General features: G+C 41.6%; 1 long non-coding RNA gene across 1 annotated transcript in view; it reads right to left on the reverse strand.

The window, feature by feature from the left end:
* LOC148893772 (uncharacterized) overlaps positions 1 to 16031 on the reverse strand; it is a 29774-nt gene extending 13743 nt beyond the window's left edge. Inside the window, exon 1 of the long non-coding RNA XR_016115998.1 lies at positions 15966 to 16031. This is a non-coding gene — a long non-coding RNA (uncharacterized LOC148893772). The remainder of the gene's footprint in view (positions 1 to 15965) is intronic.
* Positions 16032 to 27641: the final 11610 nt, after the last annotated feature.

Here is a 27641-nt window from a genome sequence, read left to right on the forward strand (position 1 = left end):
TATATATATATATATATATATATATATATATATATATATATATATATATATATATATATATATATATATATATATATATATATATATATATATATACAGTAAAGTCTCGTTATATCGATATTCAAGGGAGTCCGAAAAAATATCGATATAATCGGGACTATCGATATATCCGACCCTGTTTGCATGTAATTTTCTCCGTGCGTGCATAGAAATAGTATCGATATAACCGGGACTATCGATATATCCGATATCGATATAACGAGACTTTACTGTATATATATATATATATATATATATATATACATACAGTGGAACCTCGGTTTTCGAACGCCTCACAGTTCGAACAAATCGGAGTCCGAACAAAATACTCGATAAATTCTTGCTTCGTAGTTCGAACAACAATCGGATTTCGAACGCCGGTACGAAGCGTGAGTGCGTACGCGAGGGTTAGATGCTGAGCGGCGTACGAGTGTATCGCTCACTTCGTGACCAACTGTCGTCGCTTGCGGACGTGCTGCGTTTTGCTCTCGCGTTTAATATAGGTGTACGAAGAGTTTTAGCCCCTAATCATGCCTCCAAAGAAAGTAAGTGCTTCTACAAGTGAAAAAAAAGTAGTGCGTACAACTATTGCATTTAAGAAAGAAATAATAGCAAAATATGAAAGAGGTGTGCAAGTGTCTGATCTGGCTAGGACAGGGGTGCTCACACTTTTTTCAGCAAGGGAGCTACTTTTGAAATGAACAAGTCAAAATGATCTACTCATTATATTTATTGAGAAATATAGTGAAGATTATTGCAATTTATGTTGATGTATATCCGCATATGTTGCACAACACAACATAATTATGTCTGTGTAAGCTCTCAGTCATACAGGAGTGGTCCATCGATGAGAAGGTTTCTTCAGCCGTCATCTGTACTTTTTGAAGGTGTCGGACGTTTCGCCTCCTATCCAAGAGGCTTTCTCAGCAAACTAAAGTCTTACTGGTCGTATCGGCCCTATTTATGTATCCCTAATGTCCAGACATGGCGGCGCCGGACACAGCTATGATAGGTCCCTACTCTCAGGTTGGGGGGAGCAGAGGACCACTCCCTGTGGCCCCACTGATTGTTCCTACATTCCTGACTAACGACTGGCCTGTTTGCCCCACTCCCTCCGGTATCACCTCATCAGCATTACGAAAGTTGCCTAACCTGTTATGCCTGAGCAGGCTATTGTATGCTCCCCCCAACCTGAGAGTAGGGACCTATCATAGCTGTGTCCGGCGCCGCCATGTCTCATTAGGGATATATAAATAGGGCCGATTCGACCAGTAAGACTTTAGTTCGCTGACGAAACCTCTTGGATAGGAGGCGAAACGTCCGACACCTTCAAAAAGTACAGATGACGGCTGAAGAAACCTTCTCATCGACAACATAATTATGTCAATTGTTTGCCATTACCTGAGTTCACTCTGATAAGTGGCAGACGAGACAACCTCACTTGAAAATGTCATCGTGATAAAAAGTCATTCTCTCACTCCGTATGAAAGTGATATGTGTTTTATTCCTTCTTGGTCCAGCTCTTCCACTTTTTTATACTCTATTTCACGTTTAAGGGGAAAAACCGAGTGAAAAATTAGGATCTAACTCACGACATCCTTGTTCACTTTGCAACGAAGGGGCGTTGTTTGAGATCGCAGTGAGTCTCTCAATGAGATGTCATTTGATTGGTTCTCCGGTGTATCAATCAAATAAAGGGATTGCTGATTGGTTGACGTCAAGTTTTTTTTTCAAAAGAACTCCACTTGATTTGTTAAGCGTCAGTTCCTGACAATGTCGCATCACCTTGTCCTGCGATCTACCAATAGTACAATGGAAATCGATTGGTCGATCACGATCGACATATTGAGCACCCCTGGTAGGGAATACAGCATGGCGAAATCTACGATCAGTACGATATTAAAGAATAAGGGGGCTGTGAAATCTAGTGATGTGGCTATGGTAGTGAGAGTAAGTGTCATTGGATAGATATTTTAAGAGAAAAGAACATCCTGTAGCTGAGTCATCCATAGGTAAGAGATTTGAACGTGTGACCACCCCTCAGAGAGAAGAGCTCCCCGAAGTTTTTATGGAAGGGGACTCTCCTTCCAAACAATAAATTTCCTTCCTCCATCCACCTGCGCCTTCTGCTGACCACCACAAAGGTAAAAAATCCTATTCATAATTCTTTTCTTTACGAACGTACAATTAGCCTGACATTAGACATATTATGAGTTGGTCAGCATTTTAATGTGCTGTAAAATACTGTACTAAAAAGGTAAACATTCAGGGTGTAGGAACGGATAAAAACGATTTACATTTGTAATGGGAAAAATGGTTTCGGTGTTCGAACAAATCGCTTTTCGAACAGGATTCTGGAACGGATTATGGTCGAGAATCGAGGTATCACTGTACATACATACATACATACATACATACATACATACATACATACATACATACCGTATTTTTCGGATAAGTCGCAGTTTTTTTCATAGTTTGGTCGGGGGTGTGACTTATAAATCGGAGCGACTTATATATGCTTTTTTTTATTACTGTATATTATTTCACATGTTATTTTCACATTAAACCGCAAGAGCGCAGAGAAGAGGAAGTGGTGCCTTGTCTACCTGCCGAGTTGGGGGAGTTATTTAAAAGTGACACCGAGAATGAAGATTTCCTTGGATTTGGTGATTTGGAGTAAATCCTGATATTTTGGTAAACTTGTTAGCATGTTCTTTGTGCTAGAGTTATCAGAATAACTCTTGTAAAAGACTGTACTGGGTTACCAAAAAGGAGGTGTGTCCATCGGAGTTGCGTAGAGCGAGAGCTGCAGTGTTATGTTGGAAAAAAAAGAAGTGAAACGGAGCCTGATGTTCTCTATTTTATTTTAATTTAATTAATTTATTTTAAATTGCTTTTCAAGATGACATGTATGTTGTTTGGTGTTGGATTTAATGAAATAAATTTTCCCCAAAAATGCGACTTATCCTCCAGTGCGACCTATATATGTTTTTTCTTCTTAATTATGCATTTTTTGGCTGGTGCGACCTATAATCCGGAGCGACGTATAATCCCAAAAATATGGTACATACATACATACATACATACATACATACATACATACATACATACATATACATATACATATACATATACATATACATATACATATACATATACATATACATATACATATACATATACATATACATATACATATAGACAAACAGATGTATTTTAGAGTATACCCAGGGGAGGTCACGCCATGCATCTATGACCTGCCAAAAATACATAAAGAAGGGTTCCCCCTCAGACACATTGTTTGTAGCTTTGACTCCTCTACATACAATGTAGCCAAATATTTAAAAACTATCTTAGCTCCGTTGGTTGGTAACACAGAATATCACGTAGAGAACACCACAGGGTTTGTAGAGAGGATCAAAGACCTCACATTGGAACCTGAGGAAACATTGGCTTCTTACGATGTGACTTCTCTCTTTACATCTGTCAAAACCCCAGAAGCAGTCTCAGTGGTGAGGACGAGACTGCTGGCGGACGTTTCTCTGCATGAAATAACCAAACTTAAACCGGACCACACCTGGCAATTATTGGAAATCTGCCTTATACTACGTATTTTCAATTTAGAGAGAAATTTTACAAACAAATTCATGGTTGTGCTATGGCTCACCAGTTTCACCCATAGTGGCTAATCTGTACATGGAAGAGATGGAGAAACAAGCCCTTACATCCTTCCCGGGGACAAAACCTAAACACTGGTTTAGATATGTGGACGATACTTTTGTCATAATTAAAAAACAAGAAACTCAATCCTTCACAGATCACCTCAACTCGGTAGACATTAACATTAAATTTACTCGTGAGGATATTAAAGAGAACAAACTAGCCTTTTTGGATTGTAAAGTAATTATAAAAGAGGACGGAGCGCTAAAAACAGAAGTCTTTAGGAAGGCTATGCACACTGACCAATACTTACTTTTCGATTCTAACCACCCTTTACAACACAAACTAGGAGTTATCAGAATCCTCCAGCATAGGGCGAAACTAATACCAACAAGCGTTGAAGGTAGAGAAAAGGAGTCAAAACATATCAGGAGAACACTCACAAACTGTGGGTACCCTCAGTGGTCATTTAACAAATGTCGGAAAGAAAGAATATGGAATGAAACCAAAAATTCTGAAGATGCAAAAAGGAGAGGAGTAGCAATACCTTACATTGCTGGAGCTTCTGAAAAACTGCTAAGAGTCCTTTGGCAACACAAAATTCCTAATTATTTCAAACCGATAAACACTTTAAGGCAAAAGCGAACATAATCAGAGACACAGGTCGGAAAGTACTTGGTATATCGAGTGGAAGAAAGGTAGATAAAGAAAGGTAGATAAGGAGACTTGGTGGGTGAATAGGGAGGTGCAGGAGTGTATACAGAGAAAGAGGTTAGCAAAGAAGAAGTGGGATACTGAGAGGACGGACGAGAGTAGACAGCAGTACAAGGAGATACAGAGCACGGTTAAAGTAAAGGTGGCAAAGGCCAAACAAGAAGCCTATGATGACTTGTATGCTCGGCTGGACAGCAAGGAAGGTGAGACTGATCTTTACGGGCTGGCGAGACAGAGAGACAAAGATGGTAAGGACCTGCAGCAGTTTCGGGTGATTAAGGATAGAGATGGCAATGTATAAACAGGTGCTAGTAGTGTGATGGCAAGATGGAAAGAGTACTTTGAAGAATTGATGAATGAGGAAAATGAGAAGGAACAAAGAGTAGCATTAACAAGCATTAGCAAGGATCAAGTGAGGAGGGCGCTGAAGAGGATGAAGGGGGGAAAGGCACTCGGGCCTGATGATTTACCAATCGAGGTATGGAAGTGTGGAGAGGTGGCGGTGGTGTTCCTGACTGGGTTATTGGATTGGATTGGATTGGATTTGCCTTTATTAGTCTCACAGTGGAGAAATTTACATTTCACAGCAGCAAAGATCTAACAAGATCTTAGATCAGGGGTTGGGAACCTATGGCTCGCGAGCCATATATGGCTCTTTTGATGATTGCATATGGCTCACCGATAAATATTACATATTATAATACATATTGTCGTTTTTTTCCTCGTTCATTTCCCGTTGGGGCTGCAGTTGGCGAAAAGCGCAATTTTGATTGGATGACACTGACCTAGAATGGCCGAAAGCGCCATGTTGATTGGATGATAGTGGCCGTCATGTTGAAACAGGTAAACGACCCTTTAAATGAGCCCAACTTGTGCACTTCAGCCTGAATGCACTGGAGCATTAGAGGAGAGAAAATGTTCTGATTTTAATTTGCAATGAAACAATACCATCGATGAAACAGTCGAATGTCAGTGACATTTTAACAAGCCCCATGTTAACGTTAGCATCGACATACTTCTGCGAGAAGTAGATTGCAGATAGCAAGTGTGGAAGCTTATGAGCCGTGTGCAGGCTAGCTAGCAGTAACTTCGCCTATGTACCGGCAAATTGAATTTCATTCCGATCATTTTCCAGGATTTTTACCAAACACGAGGAACGGAAAACCATCCATGTTAACGGTGAGTACTATCACAAAGTTATTTTAAATAATACATTCTGATAGTTTGTAGAAAAGTGGCCGCGCGTGCGCGTGTGTGTGCGCGCGCACGCAAGTAATTGTATGTGCGCGCGCGAGCGTGTGGCGCTCGCTGAAAAACATTTCTAAATATTTTACTTTTATGGCTCTCTTAGTCAAAAAGGTTCCCGACCCCTGTTTTAGGAGGTGATCAGATGCCTGAAGAATGGAGACGAAGTGTACTCGTGCCCATTTTTAAGAACAAAGGAGATGTGCAGCGTTGTATTAACTACAGAGGAATAAAGTTGATGAGCCATACAATGAAACTGTGGGAAAGAGTAGTTGACGCTAGACTAAGAGCAGAAGTGAACATTTGTGAGCAGCAGTATGGCTTCATGCCAAAAAAGAGTACGACAGATGCAGTGTTTGCTTCAAGAATGCTGATAGAGAAGTACAGAGAAGGTCAGAAGGAATTCCATTGTGTCTTTGTAGATCTGGAGAGAGCGTATGACAGGGTGCCCAGAGAAGAGCTGTGGCATTGCATGAGGACGTCTGGACTGACGGAAAAGTATGTCAAAGCGTTGGAAGACATGTATCATGACTGTAAGACAGTTATGAGGTGTGCTGTCGGTGTGATTGAGGAATTCAAGGTGGAGGTGGGACTCCACCAGGGGTCAGCTCTGAGCCCCTTCTTGTTTGCTATGGTGATGGACAGGCTGACAGACGATGTTAGACAAGAATCTCCTGGGACCATGATGTTTGCAGATGACATTGAGATCTGTAGCGAGAACAGGGAACAGGTGGCGGAAAAACTAGAGATGTGGAGATATGCCCTGGAAAGGAGAGGAATGAAGACCAGTCGCAGCAAGACGCAATATATGTGTGTGAATGAGAGGGATCCAAGTGCAAGAGTTACGCTACAGGGAGAAGAGATAAAGAAGGTGGAAGATTTTAAGTACTTGGGGTCAACTGTCCAGAGCAATGGAGAGTGTGGAAAAGAGGTGAAGAAGCGTGTCCAGGCAGGCTGGAGTGGCTGGAGAAAAATGTCAGGTGTGATGTGTGATAGAAGGATTTGGAAATGAAGGATGAAAGGAAAAGTGTATAAAACAGTGATGAGACCAGCCATGATGTTTGGACTGGAGACAGTGCCACTGAAGAAAAGACAGGAAGCAGAGCTGGAGGTAGCAGAGCTGAAGATGTTGAGGTTTTCTTTGGGAGTGACCAGGTTGGATAGGATCAGGAATGAGTACATTAGAGGGACAACTCATATTAGAGGCTTTGCAGAGAAAGTCAGAGAGGCCAGACTGAGATAGTTTGGACATGTCCAGAGGAGAGAGAGTGACTATATCGGGAGAAGGATGCTGAGCCTTGAACTGCCAGGCAGGAGACCGAGAGGAAGACCGAAGAGGAGGTTTATGGATGTGGTCAAAGAGGACATGAAGGTAGCTGGTGTGAGAGAAGAGGATGCACAAAACCGAGATGGAGGACATTGATTCCCTGTGGCGACCCCTGAGGGGAAAAGCCGAAAGGAAAAGAAGAAACACTTTAAGGCAAAAATTAGTGCATCCAAAAGATCGGTTCCCAAATGAAAAACAAAGTAATGTAGTTTATTCAATACATTGTAAGAATGGAAATTGTAAAGAGCAGTACATTGGAGAGACTAAACACATTCTCAAAAAAAGACTTTACTGATGAGGTGATACCGATCGAAGTGGGGGCAATCAGGCCAGTCGTTAGTCAGAACGACAGGAACTATCAGTGGAGCAGCTGCAGGGAGTAGTCCTCTGCTCCCCCCAACCTGAGAGCAGGGACCTATCATAGCAGAGTCCGGCACCGCCATGTCTGGACAGTAGGGATATATATATAGGGCCTAAACTACCAGTAAAACATTAATTTGCTGACGAAGTTTCTTGGATAAGAAGCGAAACGTCCGACACCTTCAAAGAAGTACAGATGACGGCTGAAGAAACCTTTTCATCGATGGACCACTCCTGTACGACTGAGAGCTTATATATATATATATATATATATATATATATATATATATATATATATATATATATATATATATATATATATATATATATATATATATATATATATATATATATATATATATATATATATATATATTTAACATATACAGTTAATGTCTCGTTATATCGATATTCTCGGGAGTCGGACAAAATATCGACATATCCGATCCTGCGGCATGTAAATTTTCTCCTTGCGTTCATAGAAATAGTATCATAATAAGCAGTACTATCGATATAACGAGACTTTACTGTATATATATATATATATATATACAGTAAAGTCTCGTTATATCGATATTCAAGGGAGTCCGAGAAAATATCGATATAACCGGGACTATCGATATATCCGACCCTGTTTGCATGTAATTTTCTCCGTGCGTGCATAGAAATAGTATCGATATAACCGGGACTATCGATATATCCGATATCGATATAACGAGACTTTACTGTATATATATATATATATATATATATTCAGCCTATCCAGCTGTCTTCGGGCACGGGAAGGGGGACACCCTGAATTGGTTGCCAGCCAATTGCAGGGCACACAAAGACGAACAACAGTCACTCTCACACTCACACCTAGGGACAATTTGGAGTGTTCAATCTGCCTGCCTTGCATGTTTTTGGAATGTCGGAGGAAACCGGAGGACCCGGAGATAGCCCACACAGACCTGGGGAGAACATGCAAACTCCACACAGGGAGGCCGGAGCGGAACTCGAACCCGCGACCTCTTCAACTACCGGGCAGCCCCAGTGTAAAACTGTTACATAAAATAAAACAAAACATATGTTCATACATTTCCCAAAAGGTCGGCAAATTTTTGTAAGTAAATATATTGGTACATGAAATTCTGCGTGTCAACAAAGTCAATGTCTCATGTCAGTTTTCTAGTTCCTGATTAATGACAGCGTGAAATGTGCTATGTGCTAAGAACTGAACATTCAGCAATTCAACGAGTCCTTCACAGGCAACGTATACAATATACATCAATATACATGACAGCGGAGGATTATATCGTACAATAGACATTTCACATTGTATCTATGTCTAACTGTATTGTAATATTACACAGCTCTTGTGTGGGGAGTCTCTGCTGCTGAAATGCACCAGTGCAGTCAATGAATGGGGTGGTTATTGTCAATAGCCTGTCATACACCCACACTCTTTCCTTTATTTCTCACCTGCTTCCTCTTTTTGTATGATGATTAAAAAACATCACAGCAGCCATGGCAATTATCTTTGCTTCTTCCTCAATCGCTTTATGTTGTTAGTGGTTCTCTTTGAACTCTTTCAACAGTAGCCAAAATGGAACTGTATAGTGCCACTTAGCAGTTTTTTTGACAACGATACTAGTGCAGCGTGTTCTACCGGAAACAAATTCCTTGTGTGTTCTACATACTTGGCAATAAAGATGATTCTGATTCTGATTCTGATAACTGTAAAACATAACACAGTTCACGTGGCTTCAGAGTGCACTGTGGTGAACTGCATTACAATATATCATCTGAAAACCTCTGTCAAAAAAATCACCAGTGGTTGGTGATTTTCTTGCATTTTGCAAGGGTAAATGGCCAGATGTGAGGCGGGAACTGTAATTTCAAGACAGCTAGGATAACCTCCAGCATACCCATGTCCCAAGTGAAGGTAAGCGAGTTGGATGAAGGATAGATAGATGTTCTCTCTAATTTTGTGTTGATATTGAAATATAGCTAAATATAGAATGCTTTCGTTATCCACCCCTGTGGGCATACATGCATGCACGTACACGCTTCCTTTGTGACCATTACACTACTTATCGTGCATTCATTTTCAGCCATAGAGCTGTGAGACAAAGGTGGTCCACTCAGATAATGGAGCGACTCAGGTGGAAGACCTCTGGGCTGCCATCGTCACGCGTGAGCTGCAGTCAATGACAGACGTACAGGCCAACACCTCACTTCAAGCCATAGGCGTCTACCAACCAGCCGCAAATCCCAATACCCATTCTATTCACTCAATTGTCTCCCTGCCTCCCTCTTTTATGAATACAGAACATCTCCCTGGTGTTTGGTGGCTTAAGTCAATATGAGCTATTGAATCGCAGCATGAGTCAAAACATGAAGAGAAGGGGTTGTAGAAGGGGTCGCAAATTTAGTATTTTCCGAGTGTAATTTTGTTGCATTTTATCGGTTGAGTATTCGTGTTCCAGGGGTGCTTGCTTCAAGCATTTAGGAATTAACCAGCTACCTGTCTACATCTTAGATTGAATGGTGGTTCTTTAAGTCAGCTAATTTTAATGTGGCCTACGTACCAGCAGAAGGATGACTCTCCCAAAGTTGGCAGCAATACGTGTGTGTATGCTCTCAGTCGTACAGGAGTGGTCCTTCACTAAACCGACATGGTGGTGTGAGGTTCAATTTGGATCGTTCGTACAACAGACAGCTTAGGCAACATAGGCTTAGTTATGCTGATGAGGTGATGCCAGAGCAAATAGGGCAATCAGGCCAGTCGTCAGTCAGACCAATAGAAGCAATCAGTGGAGCCGCAGGGAGTAGTCCTCTGCTCCCCCCAACCTGAGAGCAGGAACCTATCATAGCAGTGTCCGGCCCCACCATGTCTGGACAGTAGGGAGATATATATAGGGCTGATACTACCAGTAAGACTTTAGTTCGCTGAAGAAGCATCTTGGATAAGAAGCAAAACGTCCAACACCTTCAAAGAAGTACAAATGACAGCTGAAGAAACCTTTTCATCAACTTTATGCTGGTAAATTGCAGTCCAGGAAGTACATAAAAAGGTAGTACAGTATATCAGATTAGTGAGTTGTCAAGTTGAGTGTCAGCATGTTGACAATAAAAATGCTTCAAAGTGAGTCCTGTCTGAACATCGATAAACTGAAAAACAGTGTGCCGCAATAATTTCCGTGTGGGTCGCTTCCATGCATTGATGTGTGCATTGCGTGTATGAGACAGCTGCCGCTTTTTGACTGTAAGACATAAGCACACACACACGCACATGCACATGCACACACACACACACACACACGCACACACACATGCACGCAGACACACACACACACACACACACACACACACACACGCACACACGCGCATACACACACACACACACACACACACACACACACACACACACACACACACACACACACACACACGCACACACGCGCACACACACACACACACACACACACGTGTACACACTCAGGTAGCAGCTGGGCAGGCTCACCTGTCATATTAATAAAACCAGACAATCCCTTCTATCAGCAACACAACGACAGCAGCCCAAGCAGACAGAGATATAGAACAAAAGAACAAAGGCATAGATGTGTGCGTATATGTGTGTGTCTGAGAGAGAGATAGAGAGAAACAGAGAGAGGGTTAAACAAGAGCCTAACCATGTGAGAAGATTTATAAGATATATTATTAGATTATATATTTATAAATTATATTATTAGATTATATATTTATAGGATATATTATCATGTATCTCTCTCTCTCTCTCTCTCTCTCTCTCTCTCTCTCTCTCTCTCTCTCTCTCTCTCTCTATATATATATATATATATATATATATATATATATATATATATATATATATATATATATATATATATGTATATATACATATATATATATACACGTATATATATATATATATATATATATATATATATATATATATATATATATATATATATACTATATACCGCTTTTTGACTGTAAGACATAAGCACACACGCACACGCACACGCACACACACACACACACACACACACACACACACACACACACACACACACACACACACGCACACACACACGCACACACACATGCACCCGTATATGATATACTGATACTACTGTACTACCTTTTTATGTACTTCCTGGACTGCAATTTACCAGCATAAAGTTCATGAAAAGGTTTCTTCAGCCGTCATTTGTACTTCTTTGAAGGTGTTGGACGTTTTGCTTCTTATCCAAGATGCTTCTTCAGCGAACTAAAGTCTTACTGGTAGTATCAGCCTTATATATATCTCCCTACTGTCCAGACATGGCGGGGCCGGACACTACTATGATAGGTTCCTGCTCTCAGGTTGGGGGGAGCAGAGGACTACTCCCTGCGGCTCCACTGATTGCTTCTATTGGTCTGACTGACGACTGGCCTGATTGCCCTATTTGCTCTGGCATCACCTCATCATAACAAGCATAACTAAGCCTAAGTTGCCTAAGCTGTCTGTTGTACGAACGATCCAAATTGAACCTCACACCACCATGTCGGTTTAGTGAAGGACCACTCCTGTACGACTGAGAGCATACACAGACGTATTGACAACTCACTAATCTGATATACTGTACTACCTTTTTATGTACTTCCTGGACTGCAATTTACCAGCATAAAGTTGATGAAAAGGTTTCTTCAGCCGTCATGCCGTATATGCCCCGAGTGCTCCGACCACCACAGGCACGACTGTCACCTTGACCTTCCAGGCTCTCTCCAGCTCCTCTCTGAGCCCTTGGTATTTCTCGATTTTCTCATGTTCCTTCTTTCTGAATTTTCCATCACTCGGGACCGCTACATCCACGACAACGGCTTTCCTTTCCCCTTTATCTATGACCACGATATCTGGTTGGTTGGCCATTACCATCTTGTCAGTCTGTATCTGGAAGTCCCACAGGATTTTTGCTCGGTCATTCTCCACCACCTTGGGAGGTGTTTCCCATTTTGACCTTGGGGTTTCCAGTCCATACTCCGCACAGATGTTTCGGTAGACTATGCCAGCCACCTGGTTATGGCGCTCCATGTAGGCTTTCCCTGCCAGCATCTTACACCCTGCAGTTACGTGTTGGATTGTCTCAGGTGCCTCTTTGCACAACCTACACCTTGGGTCTTGTCTGGTGTGGTATATCCTTGCCTCTATGGCTCTGGTGTTCAGGGCCTGTTCTTGGGCAGCCAGGATGAGTGCCTCTGTGCTGTCCTTTAGGCCAGCCCTCTCTAGCCACTGATAGGACTTCTTGAGATCAGCCACTTCTGCTATGGTTCGGTGGTACATCCCGTGTAGGGGCTTTTCCTCCCATGATTGTCCCTCTTCCAGCACCTCATCCTCTGTTCCCCATTGACTGAGACATTCTCTGAGTACATCATCCGTTGGAGCCTTCTCTTTGATGTATTCATGGAGCTTGGATGTTTCATCCTGGACAGTGGCTCTCACACTCACTAGTCCCCGGCCTCCTTCCTTACGGCTTGTGTACAGTCTCAGGGTGCTGGACTTGGGATGGAACCCTCCGTGCATGGTGAGGAGTTTTCGGGTCTTAACATCCGTGGTCTGAATCTCTTCCTTTGGCCACCTTATTATTCCTGCAGGGTATCTGATCACTGGCAGGGCAGGGCATAGCTGTTTATGGCGTCCCTATATATATATATATATATATATATATATATATATATATATATATATATATATATATATATATATATATATATATATATATATATATATATATATATATATATATATATATATATATACAGTGAGACCTCAACTTACAAACACCTTAATTTACAAACGTTTCATCTTACAAATTAAACCTTATAATAAGCACTATTTTCATAATACACACCCACCATGGCTGGCGGAGTGGTCTTCGGCGGAAGCACACGATCGAGCAGCACCAGAGGTTAAGCTACCAACAGTCCTTATGGAAGTTGACTCTTCTTCCATAAGCCATCAACAACCATCAAAAAGGTAAATAATACTTTATTTTACAGCACAGTTTATTTCTTTAATTAAAGTCCTCTTGTAATGCGCCTCTTTCCAAACAGCAATTCCCTTTGACCTTCGACCTCCAACGCCATTCCATCAAGCCATAAATGACCATCACAAATGTAAATAAAGTGACTTTATGATACAATGCAGTGTATTTCTTTCATTACAATACAATAGCACATTTATTGTGCATAGAATAATGTATGTTGTGTGTAGTTTTTTAGGCTTATTTAGTTGAAAAGTATATTTTATGGAAACCCGGGAACTGATTATTCCCATTTAAATGGTTTCCTATGGGAATTTTTTTTTGAGATACACACTTTTCGCCTTACACACTCTATCTGGGAACCAATTAAGTACGTGAGTTGAGGACTCACTATATATATTTTTTTGCTGTCAGTTGTCACAAGGGTCAGGGTGTGACTCATTTTCAGCCAGAGGTTTTAATGGTTCAGACACTTTGATTGACGTTTTAATGAAGATATTCATTTTTACAGTGTATCAATATAAAATAGGACAAGAACAAGGATAAAAACATACATCCTTAAAATGGGGAAAATCAGAAAAGGAGGGTAATGGTTAATTTCGTAGTTTGTTTTATTCCTATGTCTAATTTGTATATTTGTTTTGCAAAATAAATCATTCTTGCACCTACTCGCATTCCTGCTGGCCTCCACAACCACCCTCCGACTTTTAACACCATGACCAAAACTCACAGCTCCTTTTCTCTGTTTATTGCTTGGAATTTCAGGTGTTTATATGTCATTTTAAATTTGGAAGGTGGAAATAATTCAAACCACGAGGGATTTCTCTTGCCACTTTCAAGTCAAGAATAGGACAGTAATAGAAGATACAGCGGCAAAGGCAGGTAGAAAATGTCTATGCTGCATCGTGAAAGAAAGGGGCAGTGACTGTTTGAAAGGAGCTCTCCCTCCTCCTCTTGCTGCACAGGTAATGCTGATGCGATTCACTGCAGCCACTGACAACATCTCCTTGGGTGGCATACTCTGTGTTTACTTTTACCTGTGGACTCTGAGAACACAATGAAAGCCCTAATGTGTTGTAAGTGACAGCAAAACACAAACACTCAGGCACCCAAAATACCCTCTGACATGCTCCTATGATTTTTGTCATAACCCTCAGAATACAAGAAATATTGATAGATGATTTGTTTCCTTTTTCAGTCGCATCAATGAAATTATATGAGGAGCCACAATACATTGCTGGTATCCCGGCAGCCTCAGAGACAGCCGAATTTGATTCAGCTGATTGCCTCCATGGCTGCATTGAGCCAAACGTGTTTGAGGGGAAAAGTAGGAAATGCTTCAGAAAAAATCTTTTGAGTCCAAGTGATAGCACCAAATGAGTGAGCATTAATTTATGGATGACAGCACAAAAAAGCAAGTTCCCAGTGTTCATTGGAGGCCAGTGAATCCAAAATGAACTCTTTTTATGAGGCTGACTTTGCCTCCGTGATGACGCGAGCACAAAACGAGCAACAAAGGGCGGCAGCGAAGGGGGAGTTGTGACAAGATAGCAACACAAAGAGAGAATCAACTTTCATGTGGCTCAATGCAGGCAGGAGCCCGTCCCAGCTGTTTTTAATGGTGATGCATTGACAGGAGGGCAGGCTATTTTTAATCGCGTGCACGTCTTTCAGGCCCGCGCACAAAACCCGCCTTTCACTGAGCTTTGTGGCTAACCTGCTGTGACCTGCATTGAAGGCTGCGTCGGGGTCGCTTGCACAATGGCCACTGAGGGGAAGGGGGTACAGGCTTGTCTGCAGCTGGATGTCCAGTCAAAAGATTAAAATTCCCGCGCGCCGGACCACCACGATGGATAATATTTGAAAAAATTCAATCTGAACCCCTGTATCTGTGAAGCGGGGGAAAAAATAACAGCACACATCAACAATTTCAGAGTTAGCATGCTAACCTTTTAACATTTCACGCTAAAAAAAGGTGCCAATGGCTCTGCAAACAGTGACACAAAGAATGTACAAACACATTGGAAAACAAAGGGCTTATAACCTGGCTTGGGATCTCGATGAAAAATTCAAACAATATTAAAAGGCGAGTGTCAACAGCAGACACACTTGTGCTGAGGGCCCTTCAAACAGACCGAGGAACTCAGCACACACATTACGCCACCACAGTTCAGCCTCTTAGTGTAATGATGATGGCGGCTTTAACCAGGGCATAGCTTTTAAAAACACCCGTCCTGCAAGCACTCTGCTGTCTCTGGCTTTTGCCTGCTAAAGACAAAAAGTTAGAGAAGACGCGCTGTCCAGGCATGTTGTCCCCCCCGCCCGTCACACACACGCACACACACACACACACACACACACACACACACACACACACACACACACACACACACACACACACACACACACACACACACACACACACACACACACACACACACACACACACACACACACACACACACACACACACACACACACGCACACACACACACACACACACACACACACACACACACACACACACACACACACACACACACACACACATGCATGCACGTACGCACACATACACACACTCAATTTACCTGCAAGTGAACACCACGGGTCACCTGGATTCCTTGTGGACCTTCCCTCCCTCCCCACCTCACCGGTGACCACTTCATCAGGAGCCGTGCTCCTGAAAGATGCAGATTAAGATATCAGTGGTGAGGGATTGCAACTTTTCTTGTACACAACGCGGAGGAATAATACCTCCTGACAGGGAAGCTTTAGCGCCAGGTTTGCATTCTCACATCCATCAACCAAGGCTGGCAAAAAAAGAAACAAATCACATAAATATGTGAACCCCACGGCATGGCACGCTCAGTCAAAAATACTCATTGGGCAGAACGTAAGATAAAGGACCACCTTTTTTGATGGTAAATCAAGAGGACAGAAAATGTCACAATGTAAATTTGAATGCATCATGACTGCACTGACCTTCTAAGAGCCAAGTCTATCAAAATAATGAAACTAGGGCTTGTTAAGGATGGCACACATAGACATATCTTAAAAATGGGGTTCCTTCATTTTGTATTATTTTTGAGTGCGTGTGTGAAGTTTGCATGTTCTCATCACACCTGTGTGGGTTTTCTCCAGGTACTCGGGTTTCCTCCCATGTAATGGGACTATATAAATTGTCCTTTGGTGTGCGTCTGAGAGTGGATGGTTGTTCGTCTAACATGTGACAGCCGGTTAAGAGTGCCTAAAGATAGCTGGCATAGGCTACAGCACGCTTAAAAATGTAAAACCCATCAATGTTTCTCATGTAATAAAATTCACATATTTTGCCGTTTTTAAGTGATTAGTGAAAAAAATATCAGTTTGACCAATAACATTTTGGAATTTACTTGTCACTGTGTTACAATGTTAAGCGGAATGTACCTCTACTTACGTCCTATTTTGTTGCATCTTGAGAACTGTCCTTTTGAGAGTTTTGAAAGGTGCTTATAAATCAAATGTAATATTATTATTATTATTATTATTATTATTATTATTATTATTATTATTATTATTATTATTATTATTATTGGTATTATTATTATTAAATTAAATATTTGTATAGATTTAGAATAACATTATGTGATTCCTTAAAATGTAGACTGCTATCAAAAGAATTAAAAATAGTTTATTTACATTAAATCCTCCTCCTCCTACTACTACCACCACCACCACCACCACTGATACTGATATTACTACTACTACCACTACTACTACTACCACTACTACTACTACTACTACTACTACTACTACTACTACTACTACTACTACTGTATTACTACTGCTGATTAAAAAAAAATAATATAACACCAAGAACACCCACAAATACTGCAAATATTGTAAAAACTGAATGTAAACGTAGATATTATTACTTTAATACTTTGGGGTGAATTACCGATTACTCTATGGACTAATTGAAGGTGATCCTAAATGAGATTAGAATAGAATATATTGGGGTATTATCAATGCTGCCCATGCTTGGAAGTGGCACATATGCTGGCTCCTTGCCACCACCTGCCACCTGTCGGCCGACTGTGCTAGGTGGGATAGGCTAACAAGAGAAATCGGGAGAGCAGGTGCACTGTTATCACTGGTGGTTGTAACAAGGCCACATGACAATCGGCAGGAAATGGAGTCGTGCAGCTGAGGGTGATAGCTGCCTCCTGAATACTCCACAATATTTTACATTTATCGCCTCGAGCGTTAACTTTATTGGTAAAGCAGAACTGCGTTGATTTTGTTTGCCGCAGGCTTTTAATTCAGAAAACCCCGGTAGCCGAAAAGAGGTGTGACATTTGCAGGTGTTGCTTTCATGACAAGCCAACTGTTCTTTATACCACCTGCCTCGCTTTACCTGTCCTTGAGTCCATTGAATAAAAACTCCCCACTTTCAACGTCTCCTGTACAGAGCAGCAGCACACCCTCCAAATCCCCAGAACAACCCCCTTCCTGAAAAAAGTGACTTTAGCAACAGACAGAAGCAAGAATATAAAGAAGGAGAGTTGTTTTCTTTTCAGTGTCTCCCCCTGGCTAAATCTGGGGTAATCCCGCTAATCCGGCATGGAGTGATGACTCACAACGGGTGTGGCCAATGTGTTCCCAAAGATATCTTTTCAACAGTCGGAATATCAGTAGGAATGTTGATGTTGCCTGTGTGAATGATGTTGTGTCTCATTTAATCATTTCATTTAGCAGCTGCCCGGAGTGTCAATCCGTTGCATATTTCGTGATCGAGTTGACATGTATAGGACGTTGTGTTGCGGATGGTTGTGTAAATGTATGGTGGGGAAAATATGAACAACCTAATTGTTATTGCGTGTGTGTTTGGCCCGGAGACAGTCGATGGGAATCAGCATTGAGCCAGGAGGTGGGTGGCGTGTGGGGTGGTGGGTGGGCTTGGGCTCCATCTCCTACTTCCTAGTGTCTTAGTTGTATATGCATCCCTCCACTAACAGGGATCAAGGTATTAGGGATTCAGGTTATTTGTATTGATTTTATGTGCTGTCATGCCGGCTTTGAGGATGCCCTCATATTTGTGGAAATTACAAATTCCCCCTCAGAAATGTCACCGGCATTTAATCTCTTCTCAAGTGGTCAATATGGAACCCTCTCCATTCCACTCTGGTCAGGCCGCGTTTATTAAACGGGGACCACACAATCCCTCGGTTACCATGACGCCACGTAGACGGGGGTGGCATTGGTTCAGACGAGACGGTAACATGGGAAGAAAAAAAGTCGAACATTAATATCTTTGGATCAGAGCTTTGTATCAGTAGTGATTAAAGTGCTCACGGATGAGGAGGGTTAATTTTGGATTCGGCTCCCCGCAAATTGGCTTCACAGAAGGGATTGAAAATCGGAATAAAATGATCTGCTCTCATAATGACATGACACTTATAGCTCATTCATGGAAGTGCTTTCAAATCATTCCAATTGCGTAAAGCCATGTGCAGTATGCATACCGAGGGGGGCAGGGGGTGGGTGATGATTATTCCGCGAGGTCTCTTCAAGGGTTCTAAGAGCAAACTACATCGTCGCATTCGACAGCATTTGCATGTGATTTTCGTCTTTGCTTTTCCACGTTATAGCAAATGTTTCTCTTTCTTCGCTATTTACAGGAATGGCCGTGTCACCCCTCCCACCTGCTCACCACCCACCGCTCAGTCCTCTCTCTGTCGGCCACAATCAAATTTACTCTGGCTTGAGTACACGTTTAGTGGGGAACATTTGTTTGAGGCAAACACTTCGGGCCCTCGTATGTCATTGACCAGTGTCCACAAATATAATCCTATCAAGTTCAATCTTAAAGTGACCTACGCTGTTGTTTTCCTCATGCAATAAATGGAAATAATCCCATCAGTCATGTTTTATATAGACTCGACTCCGGTTTTGTTAGTAAATTATAAGGGCTCGCACTCCTTTTTGTTTGTCCCGCTGTTGATAATTTTGTGATTGTTTCACCGACACCCGCCTGTTTACATGCAGCCCCGATATTTACAGTTCCACTCGAGGACGAGCTCCGCTAACAAACATGAACCTGCGTGAGTGAATGCACCCTTTCTTGCTTGTTGATAAAGCCCTGCTTCTTGCCCAAGCCCTCGGTTGACATGCACCTACAGAGAAAGCCTTAGCAAAACAAGTCAGACCCTTGTAAATATGCATTGCCCAACAGTGGCACACGCGTTGTTGGCTTACACACTGCTAGTGGTGTTTTTCTTTTTACCTCCAAATTTGCTCGGAAAACTAATCATGGTCTGATAAAGCCCACGGTAAATATGGGAGAGATTGACACCCACATGTCAAAGTTTACATAGCCGAAGCAAGTGTACATATAAGACCAGAGAACTGTGGGGCCGCGCAGCGCAGGGCTGGCCTGACCTCAGTCAGTCTGCGCCGATGAAATGGATGCTTTGTGAAAAGAGGCACAGAGCTGCAAGATTACTCAAAGATAGGTTGCATGTCGATAAACGTTCGGGCCGCTAGTGGTGGGAAAACCGGTTCCAAAAATACATGCCTTCGTTTTGGTCATGTTTCCATACCATACGTTGGTTGAAAATGTGGCTTTTTTCCCGTTGGTGGCTGTCAGCCTTCCAATTGCCTGATAATCCACAGCAAAGACAGTGCAGCTAACAGAAAAGGTTAACCCTTGACTGATGTGTCTGATGTTAATCTATAGATCAATTAGGGAGAGGCACACTGGGTCAAGCTACAGATATTGCAATGGCTATTAGTTGGCCAGTCCGCCATTATTACACAGTCACATGCTCAAACATTGCAGTGGCTTGGTATGCTAGGCACAGATGCCGAGGGTAAACAGACAGGCCTACAAGGATTGCACAAAATATTGATCTGACAGCAGATGGGAACCTTGATATCAGTCATTCGCTTCTTCCCGTGTCTCTATATTCTTATGTGTGTGCATGATGGCAAATTTGAGCCAAACAGCACGTAAATATTTGTTGATTTTCTTTTTTCTTTTCATTCATAATATTGCCCCTTTTTACTTATAAGGTTAAAATGGCTGAATGAATTTGGTCACACATTGTTTGTGCAAGGGGCTTGGAATAGGAAAACCATTCATTTTAAAGTTGACCCTTCACCTCTCAAATAAAAAGAATGTATCATCAAATTTCTGGTGATACAATTATTGCTTTATCACAAATATTGACTGGCAACCGGTTTAGGGTGTCCCTTGCCTACAGCCTGTAGGCAGCTGGGATATGCTGCAGCATGCCCCACGACCCTTGTGAGGATACTCAGATTTGAAAATCAATGGATGGACAATAATAATAACAATAATAACAACAACAATAATAATAATAATATATATTTTTTTTATTTTTTTTTTGACAACGATACTAGTGCAGCGTGTTCTACCGGAAACAAATTCCTTGTGTGTTCTACATACTTGGCAATAAAGATGATTCTGATTCTGATTCTGATTCTGATTCTGATAACAACAACAACAACAACAATAATAATAATAATAATAATAATAATAATAATAATAATAATAATAATAATAATAATAATAATAATAATAATAATATATTTCATTTATAAGTACCGTTCAAAACCCACAAGGACACTTTACAGTTACAGGATAAGATTTTTTTTTTTTTTTTGCCGGTGAGTAGCGGCAGCCAGATAATTAATTCTTATTTCTTAATAATAATAAACTAATAAAATAAAAATAAAATAAAATAATCATTCAGGTCACATTTTTTTTGTAACAGCACCTGCGTTAGGTATACTTCAAGCTCCATGTTTCTAGTCCTCCAATAATTTTCCAAGCCTGGAGGCATTTGTCTTCTCAGCAAATGGCAGACAAAGAGGGAAACACTTGCATCAGGCTTCTTTTGTTGCTTTAAGCTGCGTATAAAAGAGTTGTCCACGAGAAAAGATGGATTGCAATTTTCCATTACTTCATTCAAAGCTTCCCATTCACATGTAATGAATGCGATTGAAGGCAAAATCTCAGAGGGTCGACGTGGCAATACCTTGCACATCAACAGCACAGAAATCCTTTTTCTTGGCAACTGATCTCATAAATATTTTCGGTGATCACATGGCTCACGCTGGGAAAAATGTCAACAGCAATGACCCATTTAAGCAGTGATTCTTTCCTCTCAAAGGCAAGCAATACGCATCACTTCAGTTGTAGCTGAGAATTTCTTTCTCGGAAATTTCATTTTAGGAAAGGGTTATGACGGGTCACATATTTCTCCAGACTCTCCCTGTGCTCCACATTGTGGGTAACTCGTGCAAATGGCAATGATGGGTAATCCGACATTCCTCGAGCCTCAAATCTGGGGATCATCACAGCAGGAGGTTGGAAGCATATTCACATCTAATTATGGTTGTATATTGAAATACTTATGGCACTTCGTCTCACTCTCAGGGACTGGAGAACAATCGGCTTTGTGGCCAAACGGCATTGATGAGATGGACGTTGAAAAGCTGCTCCGACGTCTAAATGGCATGCCACTTGTCAATTTTGGTCTGTGCACATGGGGTGGCAGGATTATTCTAAAATGACCAATTCTAGCCTCGGGGTAAACAGACCAGATGGGAGCGAGCCGTTCACCTTGCTGTCATTATGCCTTCAAAAAGGACGGTGATGTGCTTCCTGACAACAACCAAAAAAAAGAGCTGCCAGCTCCCCGTCTCTCTTTTCAGGAGTCTGTGGCTCAGCACAAGCCCCCGTGATAAAGTGGTATTTCACGCATACAAAGGAGCCATCGGGCCTAATCCTCAACCAACCCACACCCCTTCTTTCTTCTCAGCAAGGGAGTACAATGAGTGTGGACCTTGTCTTAATCCAAAGGTGGGCTATCACAATAATCTGGTAATACATGCTGATCAAAGCCTATTCAATGCTAATCAGGACAACAGATCAGCATTATCATCTAATTAGGAACACCTCGTGTGCCAGTGGGGTGGAATGCCACAGCATTGTCGACTCTATAGAGGATGACATTAAAATGGTTGAGCAGAACAAAGGGTTGCCTGTAATGATGTAGTATAATCCTTGCTCCGACCTGTCCTGGCAAAATAACGGACAGTGTACAGGCATTTAAACGAAAATGCAGGGAATTGGGGGGGGGGGGGGGGTGTCCTTTTGAATCAGGAAGAATTTTATTCACTTCAAAGGAAAGTGAAGTCAACCAAATTTTTGACAAAAATGTATTCCATGCGTCGCAGGATCATTTTTAAGAATATTGCACCAGGCATTTTTATCCAATTCAGGGGCCTGGCATGAAATGGCACTAAAATTACACCACAAAGGGAAGGCACATCTTGCAAATTGTACATGACCAAACAGACAACAGGTCAGGCGTGATGTTAGTTATCTGAACTATAAACAGTGGATTGTCATTTTCAGTCGACGGCAAGTGGTATGTCTTGACAACAATTTTCCTTTTGCACATGAAACCAAAATGTCCCGTACATTTGGGATTTCTTTCCGTTGTGTTGCACCACAACTGGCTGTAAAAGGCCATTTATGACATGAAGGATGATGAAGAGGTTGGAGGTGAGCCTTGGCAAAGTCTCAGCGTGGCCTTGCTCTTTGACTCCCTTCACTGGCTCTGCTTGATACGTGCTGTACTCTTGTAGGCTTTTCTTGGCGACGCTATGCCAAATTAAGCATGCGCTATTAACCAATCTTAAAATCAATTACTCACTTGCCTTTCGGAAGCCGTTGTTCCCCTTTGGGAGGCGCATCGGTCACGCCTTGTCTGCACGGTTATCCCCTGCAACTCCAGAAATGTGGGTGGCCGTGGCTCTTTGAAAGCAGCACAATACAGCTCCTACATTTGGCTAAATCGGTACATAGAAAAGTCTGCCGCAACAAGGCTCCTGGGAGGGGCTAATCCCATCAAAATGGACTCCTTTTATGAAAACAATCAGAGCTGTGCCGGCTAATGACAGTGGTATTTTATACGTGGAATGCAAGGTGAATTCGTCTTAATTATGACATAAAAAAGACATCCTTTCCACCTGTAACTAAAACAACAATCCCATTTGTGGACCGAGCACTGTTTAGCTACTCCTTAGCTACCAAAATAAAGGCCAGATGTGCAGGTAGGCATCTCATGTGACGACATGTAAGAAACATCTGTGAGACAACGAAAAGGCGGCCGTGTCGACAGCTGTCGCCTTGCAACTTAACTTTCCCTTTCAGCCACCGTACAAAGAAAGGTTTAACCTTTTATTTGGGACTAAACGTACCAGATTTGCACTGTGTTGAATTTGGCACAACATCAGGAAATTGCTGTGTGTGTGTTTGCGTGTGTGCGTGTGTGTGTGTGTGTGTGCGTGTGTGTGTGTGTGCGCGTGTGTGCGTGTGTGTGTGCGTGCGCGCACGCGCGTGTGTGTGTGTGTATGTGTGTGTGTGTGTCAGGATTATCATGACAAAGTATTTAGAAAATTCAAAAACACTAGTATACTGTTTATGAATCTGATAAAAAAACGTGAGCATGCTTTATTTCCCCTCACATCATAGGTTTCACTTATCAGTGTCTGTTCTGAAGTCGCGCTGAATGATTTTGAAAAATAATGCACTGGTAATTGCATTTTTTTTACCCCAATATTAGGATTTCATATGCGATCATTTGAGGTTTTCTTCCCATATACAATGCAGCAACAAATTATTTTGTATTGCAAGAAACACAATCAGAATTATTGTTTGTAAATGCTCTCCCCAAGTAGGTTAGTCTGATATTAAAATGATCACAATTCCACAATTATTGAAGGTAGTTTAGTTTGCGAAACCAATTGAAGTTGTACTCTGATTCAGCACTTTTTCTGACCATTTTTAGTATTCCCGACAATAAATTAAAGAAAATGGGTTTCAAGAAATGTGGTGTGAACACAAGGCAATAATTCATAAATCAGATGATATTAATAATTCAGAAAAATCTGTGGTTCCATCATTTCAGCATTTCATAAGTCATGAAAGAATATGTAAGCCTTCACTCCTTAAGCACGATGTGCTAAAGTGACTACAGTGGGACCTTGGTTTACGAACTTAATTGTTTGCTAGACAGAGTGTGTAAGGCGAAAAGTGTGTATCCCCAATAATTATTTCCCATAGGAAACCATTAAAATGAGAATAATCCGTTCTCACTCTGTCACACTTTTGTTTTTTTTTTGTTTCAAGCTCTGTCATCTCCCTTTCGTGTGCGTGTGTTTTCTCACTCTCTCTCTCTGTCTGCCTGTCTCTTTATTGTTTAACCCCCCCCCGCGCCACCACAGCTGGGTTCTTGACCAATCACGTGGCTTTAACCAAATGCGCCATTTTGTTTTTTGGAGAATGGCCTCACTCTCTCTCCATCTGTAACCCCATCCCCCACTGCTGCAATCTTGACCAATCACGTGGCTTTAACCGAAGACTCGGGGGGGGGGGGTAGAGGACATAAACAGTGGCCACCATTTTCTTGTTAGGAGAACGGGCTTGTTTGCGAACGATATATCACTCATTGTCGCAGCTCCGTGTGTCTCCCGAAAAATAGTTCATCTGCCAAGGTAAAATTTTCATAAATGTAACGTAAGCCGAAAAGTTCGTAAGCCAAGGGGTTCGTAAACCGAGGTTTCACTGTATCACCCTAACCTCCCTCTTTCAAATTGTAGCTCTTGCGATTTTAGAATTACACCTTGGTGAAATGTCAACTTGAATAAAATTCAGAGCTAAACCTTGATAATTAACCATCAGCTCACAAGAGGAATCTTAAAGGACAACTGATAGAGTGCTTATGCACATTAGTAAACATATTATGTTATTTCATGCTTAGCTTAGTACATATTGTGATTATTGCATGTTTAATTTAGTTTACATAGCAAGCTTATTAGTTCAATAGTCCTATTTCAGTCTAAGGCCCTCCCACCACTGAGTTGTTTGTAGCCGATTGGACGGAAGATCGACTTGTTGAAGATCGCAACTGATTGGTCAACAGACTGTCACGGTATTCTTTAAACTAAGCCTGAAGAGGCAGGCGGGGGTTCTTCTTTTGTCCAGCTCCAACTAGAGATGTTTCTCTCGATTGTTACTGAATGAAGTAGTTTTGCTGTGTACCAACTATCGACTCAACTCGCATTTCATCAAGAAACTCGACGAAGTCCGAACCAGACGAAGCTAAATGAATTTTATCCAACAACAACCAACGTCACTTTTTTGTTTCTTAAGTGACAAAATACCCAAAACACGCAGTATGATATTTTTAGTCAAATGCAAAACACCAATAAAAATGAAAGTGCCTTGCAAGCTGGGTCCGAGAGGACAGTAATTTCATCTGTGCTGTATGTGCTGTATGTCATGCATATTAGCATATTTGACAATAAAGCTGACTTTGACTTTGACTTAAAGTCTCCAAAATCTGCAAAAAATTGAGCTGCGAATTGGGCATTTTCAGAAAGTCCCGCCCCCAGTTCGTGACGTCACGCCAAGACGTCTTGCATTGCTGGAGAATCAAAACAATGGCTTCAGATTCTGAGAATATGCTTTCTTGTTACACATCCAGTTATGAATATGATTCAAATAGTTCTGAAGGGGAAAGCATACATGTTTGCAAGTGATTAAAGAAGTCCTTCCGTGTCATTTTGAGGCATCTGGACTGCAATGTAGCGTCCCAGAAAAAAGGCAGAAAATGGCGACCAAGCTCCCTGTGAGGAATAAATCAGCCCGTTTCCACAGGCTGATAAATTCCTTATATGGAGCTTGGTCGCCCTCTTCTGGCTTTTTGGTGCAACATGACGTTTTCAGACCAAACAAGCACAGCAAAATGCATTGACGTGATGGAAGGACTTCTACAATGTGTCCTTTTTTCGGTCAGGGGCGTTCCTTCAGTGACGTCACGTACGGACTCGTCAACAACTCAATAACAAGACTTCCGGAATATTCAGCGCGAGTCTTAAAACGTAAAATATAGCAATATGCAGAGGAATCTTTGTAAAATACGCTCAGCAGAAGTAATGTGAAGCTATTTTACAAATAACTCGTCCGGAGACGTCGGTTGTCCTTTAATGTGATACAAAGTAAGAAGGAATTACCACTGGAAAGAAAATGGCCAGTGTTGAAAAACATTGGGTTTATGCCACATCTCTTGCGTCACAACTTTCTATGTGACTATTTGTTTTCTAAGTATAAAACAAAGCCAACCATTGGGACACATAAAAACAACAAAGATCCCATGATTTTTAAACAATACAAGTGGTGTCTTTTCACATTGAAGTTGAGTTTGCTTACATTTATTTTGTTTCTCTTTTCACAATTTTTATTCCGCCGTTTGAAGCTGGTCAGTGTTACCAAGAAACCACCAAAATGCAGAAAGAAAAGCACAGATATAAGCACAGATTTTACTTCTGTGCCATACATTGACATTTAATATGATGTCATCCGTGACGGAGGTTCTTCTTAAGGATCAAGTGTTGCCCCCCCAAACCTTCAGAAAATCAAAAGACAAAAAAACAATACATATGGGTAGATGCTCCGAGCTGGGGCCTTGTGAGATATGTTAACATGACATCATGCATGACAAACGACGGGGCTGACCTTTGTGATGTTTGGCTCCCTCACTACTTTTTAGCAACCCGAAATAAAGTAACCAAATTACAAAGTTCTACTGTTTTATGTTAAATCATCTGTGCTTTTGTTAGAGCTGTACGATACTGTGCAAGAGTTTAGGACAATATATTCTATTTATTAATTTATATATTCTAAAAACAGAACAAGAGAATTGGAAATTAGTGTCCATAATACAAACTATAGATATTTGGCTGGCTTAGACATTGCGCCAATAAGATGGATTTTAAACGAGTAAAAAAATAAAATAAAATAACCAGCCCCTAAAAAAAGAGTCACATCAGCTTGACATTTGAGCGTCACCACAATCTGAAGTGTACACGTCTTCCCGTTTTGGTTCACCCCCTCTCATCCTAAATACAAGTCCCACACACACAGGCAGGGACAAAAAGGCCCACCTCAATGTGGCCCTATCAATGTCACCGCTTTGTGCTGCACTCTTTCAGGGTACATGAAGTGTCTTTAGCAACAATGAGATCAATAGCCCAGCCAACTGTGCAACCAGTGAGGCCCCCGCGGAGCTGCAAGACCGAACACATGTCCGTATCTGTATCTCCATCTACTTGTGCACACTGTTCTAGCCAGCAACTTTTTTTTCTCTGCGCCTTCTCTTACATGTTTGCTGTGTCGAAAACCAGAC

The sequence above is a fragment of the Hippocampus bargibanti genome, linkage group LG09 (assembly GCF_051943395.1).
Source record: "Hippocampus bargibanti isolate YZ-2025 linkage group LG09, ASM5194339v1, whole genome shotgun sequence".
NCBI classification, from domain to species: Eukaryota; Metazoa; Chordata; class Actinopteri; order Syngnathiformes; family Syngnathidae; genus Hippocampus; species Hippocampus bargibanti.